The sequence below is a fragment of the Corvus kubaryi genome, unplaced genomic scaffold (genome assembly GCF_017639235.1).
Source record: "Corvus kubaryi isolate FWS band 111438036 unplaced genomic scaffold, C.kubaryi_AGA036_p1.0 132, whole genome shotgun sequence".
Taxonomy (NCBI): domain Eukaryota; kingdom Metazoa; phylum Chordata; class Aves; order Passeriformes; family Corvidae; genus Corvus; species Corvus kubaryi.
Genome location: NW_024580666.1, coordinates 9,231,345 through 9,237,344, shown reverse-complemented (window position 1 = coordinate 9,237,344; position 6,000 = coordinate 9,231,345).

Sequence of the window (6,000 nt, the reverse complement as noted above, 5' to 3'; positions counted from 1 at the left end):
CTGTGGAAAAAAATTACTGTTGGTAGTGCATACACAGTCCTTTTACTTGTGTTTTCTTGCTTTGTTCTAGCTCCAAAATGAACTGTGCACACTGTATGGAGAAGTGGCAGAGATTAATGACACTTTGCAAGAACAAATTATGTGATGAGTCATCTTGTATCTTTAGACACTTGTATTTGTCAAGTACAGAACATGAAGACAATGATCCAGCTAAGCAATTTACTCAGGATTCATCTACCTCTAGCATTGGGCCACAATGCAGACATCTTTAAAGAAGCTCTAGGCAAGCTGGTGCCAGGACTGTGGGAAGCATAACACTGCTGGCACTGTCAGCAGCCAGCTGTTATGCCCAAAGACAACACCAAATTTTGCATGGCTAACTTACCTGGGACCCTCAAGTCAGTCCATGTGCCATATTTTCCTTTGTTCTGCTGGGATAATGGGTGTAGTAGCAGGATCCCTAGCATGGTTCCCCTGCCCCTGAGTCATCAAAGATGCAGTCCTGCAGATTTTGGAATGACAGTCTGCAGTTGTGAAGAGCAGCCTGTTCTTATGAATTTGCTTGAATTGAAGACTAAATCAAGAATGCTGCCATAAAGCTAATGAACAGTGGGTGCAAGTCAACTACAGGTGTTTTCAAGGAAAACCTGTAAACTGAAAAAGGTGCCCTCAAACTATCTGACTGCAGATAGACTAAGGGGATTTCAGATCAAGTGGCTATATATAAGGTGAGTCATCAAAGATAGCAGCCTTAGAAAAACAGGTATTTCAAAAAACTTTGCTTGTTTTGATTCACCACTGATTTTCTTTTACCCATAGATGAATCCATTTCAAAACTGATCTGTTTCTGCAGTGCAGGGGAATGTGTTGCTGCAGGAGGCACGAGCAGTGCTTATCCCAAGCTGCTATCCAAGTCCATGGTTACTTAAGGAAGAGGTTCTCAGTTTACCCATAATATTACTAGTTTGGATCAGTAGATTGGTGAAAGAGTAAGACTGAAAAAAATATAAATTACCCTGAGATTAGTTGTTTAGAGCATGGTGCTAATAACACAAAGGTTGTGGGTTCAATCCCCATTTACTTAAGAGTTGAACTCGATGGTCCTTGTGGTTCCCTTCCAACTCGGAAAATTCTCTGAATCTGTGAGTTGCAGCTGCTTCATCTGCAGCACAAGCAGAGGAGCACTGGCAGAGGGTCATGGAAAGCTAAACAGTAATAGCCCTAATGATCAACAAATTGCGAATCAAATACGCCTTAGTAAAGAAGTAGAAAAGAATGTTAGGTGAATCCTACCCTATACAAGAAAAATAATTGCTGTAGAATAAAAGTCACTTTCATTGATTTTGTAAATACCTCAAATTGTAGCAAAATACTAGCTTAAAACTCTAGATATCATTAATAAATCTGTCTTATTTCCATGTGTTTTTCCATTTCAAAGGTAAGAAACAGCATTTCGTATTCTAACTCGTCTTTTTTACAGAGAATTTTCAAATTCTCCCAGGAAACAACAGGGAGAATTTGACACAAGTTTCTGTCTTTGCCTTATTTGTGGTTTTGCCAAGGCATTTGCACTACAAATAATGTTTCAAGACTACCATCATCCTTTTTAAGTCCTTGAAATACAGTCTGAGCATGCCTCCTTCTGGAACTATTCAGCCCCACAGTACCAGCCAAAACTGAAAGAAGGCAGATGTAAACATTCCAATTACAGTATGTGGCAGGAATTATTAAGTTTAAGAATCAGTAGTTTGTCAAGTTGAACTACATTGGTCACTTCAGGCTAGAGGTACTTTGCTATCTGTGTACTATCCTGTGTCTGCCTTACAAAGTTCCCCCATCTGAAATGTATTTTAAATGCAAGTGGATACTAAGTCGAAGGTACAGTGAAATTAAAACCTCCATAGGAAAATGCAGAAACCCCACAAGTGCAACTTTCAGGGTGTGCTTCCCCTGTGGCCTGGCTTATTAGAACAGGAATGCCAGTCTACTAAAACCTGACTTTACCTAACAGCTGAGACAGTTGCTAACAGTAGCAATGAATAAGACACTCTTAAGCCTTGAAACCCTATCAGCTGTGACTGTTTAAGGTAATTAATAAAGAAAATGGGTTGTTTGGTTTCTTTTCAAAGGACAGTCCTACTCAGTACAAGCATTTCAGAGGACTAGGCATGCATTAGTAAGAGGGATTACTTGTGTGCAAAGTGCTCTCAGACAGTTCAAAAAAGCCTCCAGACACTTTCACCTCCTGAATGCCACAGTGTCCTACTCCCTATCCTTTACCTATGCTTTAGTAATGTGTTTATTTGTTTATTCAAACAGCAGTGATTATAACTGCTGCTTCAGAGTTTCTCACATTGCAAGGATATTTTGGGTCTGTTGCAAAGATATCATTCACAGGCAACCAGCCATAGCTGAGAAACTAGAAGAAGAAAAAAAGAGAAGTGTTACTTAACCACAAATGTATGAAATCAGTATTTTAGAGTGCTACTTTCAAAAATATCTCATCTTTACCTCCCTACCTGCGCCCTCAGGACAACACTATGCTTCTGCAAGCAATCTTGCAGCCATTGTTTGAGATTTCATTCATTAGTGTTTGCAAAATACTTCGAGACTCTCAGAAGGGAGATGCTACAGTATTCTAAATATCTGCCTAATTAGCTCTGGTCAGAAGTTATTTTACCCAGTCAAGCAGAAAGATCAAAAGTACAATTGAAAAATAAACCGCAGAACAAAACACAACAAAAATCAATTTGAAGATGGTTAAATAACTTCCTATTTATTTATGGAGAAGGCTTAGTATATCTCTTCCAAAGTGCATGACGGCCAGGGCCCCATGAACGTCCCCATCCAGGGCTGGAGTGTAGATGAGGGGCACCTGCTGCAGGCAGTGGTCTTAGGACAAGGTCTGGTAGCAGCCTCCACAGGGCCTCCTCTTTATCAGCTCTGTTAGTTCACTGCAGATTCCCTTCATTATTGTTAGCGCTAGTCATGTCATTTGATGCTTTTGTTTTTACCCAGCACCAAAAACACTGGCATTTCACTGGTCACTGTTAATTCAGCAAAGTTTTAAAGTATGTGTAATGCTGGGTGCCCAGCCTCCTTGCATCTTCTCTTTGGTTCTTCCCTGAGAATTAAACCTTTTATTATTCAGCTCAGTTATTTATTACCCTCTTTAAAAATTCAGTACAATCTTCTAACTGACATTTTCAACAAAAGGTCACCTGAAATGCACACAGTGTTCCTCATATTGCCTTCCTTCCCCTCTAAAAGTCCACCAGAGCTAATCTTGTGTTTGTCATCTATTTACTCATTACATTGTGCAACAGGCCTTTGATCTCCTGCTTGTCTGTATGCCAGGGCTGTCTCCCATGAGGTAGCTTTAGGGTGGCTGTCCTCTTTTCCATTCCCTTCCAATTAAGCTGGACATATTTTCAATATTTCCCACTCTAAATAAGAGTCCATGTAATGCTTAAAATGCCACAGCTAAATTCAGTTATTTATTGCACATGACTGGAACACCAGGCAAAACCGAGGAGCTGCATGAGAAGCTGGGAGTGTAAATTCACCTGTCACTTCTATCTAAAATCCTTGCACCTTCCAGTTTTCTGGAAGCTGAGCACCTCTGCTTTGGACAGCAGGAAAACCAAGGACCCACAGACCACAGATACCATCTTAAAAATTACTTCAATCAAAATTAGTAAAAAATGTTTCTCCTCTTTTTTCACCAATGGGACTGTTAGACTTTCCAGAGTGTAACTAAACCAGCAGGCTACACAAAAATACCATTTTTTTCTTTGCAAGGTTTTCCTTCAAAAATCCACCTCTAGATTCAGAGGTGGTCACACCAATGTCCCTTTTCAATGTGAAAACCTAAATATTTAGCAGTTTCACAGTGAGATGAAAACCTGGATTTCATTCAAGGATTTACTTCCTACCTCTTCATTTTTTATATACTTTATGCAGGGGCATGAACTGTCATTGGAACTGCACTTGAAATTCAGGTGATTCATCTCTTTCCTCTGCCATTTGAAAGGAGGACTGTTAAAGCACCTGCTTTTCAAACTATGTGTACCAAGCAGATCACTTTAGACCAAAGGAAGTCAAAGGTTTAACTTACCTTTTCCAAGTGACTTAAGCAGGTTCCATATGACGTGACTTTGCAGAGACCCCCAACCACAGCACTGGATCTCAGGGGCCCACCAAGATGGGTTCTTGGTCTGAGTAACACAAGAAATAAATTACTTTCTTGACACACTGATTTTCCACTAACACTTAAAATTTTGTTGTTTTCCTTTCCGAAGGAGAATGAGCTTGAGAGGTACCATATCCTGAATTCCCCCTACATGGCTTTGTGGGGAGAAGATGTCTTATATGACACTTCAGTGGAATGGGATTCAGTCACACTTGGTGAGGGTCTTGCACACAGAATTTCAGCCAAGTTTCCAGCAACTCACTGACTCTACTCCTCTAAAACTGAATTTGGCACATGTGTGTGTACCAGGACACTTTTTAACGCAGCCTAGTCCTCACAGTAGGTGAGATTTACCTTCATCTTTTGTAAGAGTTAGGTGTGAAGTTAACACAGACTTAAAATGCTTGCTTGCCCAAGCTCACCACTTGCCTGCCACTCTGTGAGCAGAGAGCAGGAATCTCCTTTTTATAGCCAGGGCTCTTTATGTTCTCTGGGAAATACTTTTGGGAAAGACCTACTTTTAGTTTCAGTGAAGTATCTCTGAGCTTAGGTCAATGTTGGCACTACTAATCACGATGTTGCTATATATTTAAAACAAGCTTAAAGTATAGGAATCTTTCCTACTATTCTTTGAATGGAAGAATATCCTGGACAGATTCCCCTGACTTTAAAAAGCACAAGGAACCTCTGGAACGGTAATAATAGTAAGGTCTATGTAAGGCTATCCCAGCACTATGTACTGTGGGGATATAGAATTTCAGGGACTTGGATTCTGACTCAAAACCCATGCAAAGCTTTTCAGAAAGCAGCTCAGAGCAAAGAAAATGTGTAATACAAAGGTGATAGTTACTCCTAGGGTTATATTTTCTGGGTAGGTGAAGTAGGCACAAAATTTCTGTGAAAAATAACAGTGAAAAAGCTAATTCATGGGCAACTTTACTTATTGCCTGTCAAAAGCAATTGTGTCCTGTTAAAAACTGGCAAACTAGAGAGAAAAATTAATCTCATATTCTTTGTGGGTTTTTGTTTTGTTACTGTTAATTAAGGTATTTATGCAACAGAGCATCAAAATTTCATTTGATGCCTTTTTAAATCATCTGGAGCCAACCTACAAGGCTGATCATTCCATTTCTCATCATGCTTTAATCAGGTGTAAAACCAGCCTAATTGAAAGGAGGAGAGTGATGAATCACCATCTGGAGGTAGCTGTGCAAGTTACATTCTTACCACACTTATCAAGGAAATTATGAACTTCCAGGAGAAGTTTGTGTCTGAACTTGGGATCCCTGATCCTCAGCCATGCAGAGCATGGCTAGGACACAAGGCCCTTCCAGTCTCTGTGGCCAGGCTCCCATCCCATCAGAGGCAGGGAAATGAAAGCTGTGTCCAGCAGGTAAGTTCTGCTACAGAGATAGGACACAGCCAAGGCATATACTTGGTCCTGGAAAGACAGAAACACTCCTAAGCAATGTATTTTTTAGCATAAGTTTTGCATGTCCTTACCATAAAAAATGAAAGCTTATTTAGAGAACAGGAAACATTTGTTCCTGTGAGCATTTTAGAGATATTGAAATTTTCCAAATTATGGAGCGTGTTATACTAAATGAAAGTATTTTGTTACTTACTGCATAGACAACAAAAGAGTTAGCAGCATCTGGCACTGTGGAAATGTAGTTTTCATCTAGATCTGGATTATTATTTGCTTATCTGTTCCCCTCTGAGCAAAAAACAATATAATAGGTCTAGGAAAACAACATGATGACAACAAGGTATGAATATACCAGTAGAGATTCAATGGGTCAGGATTC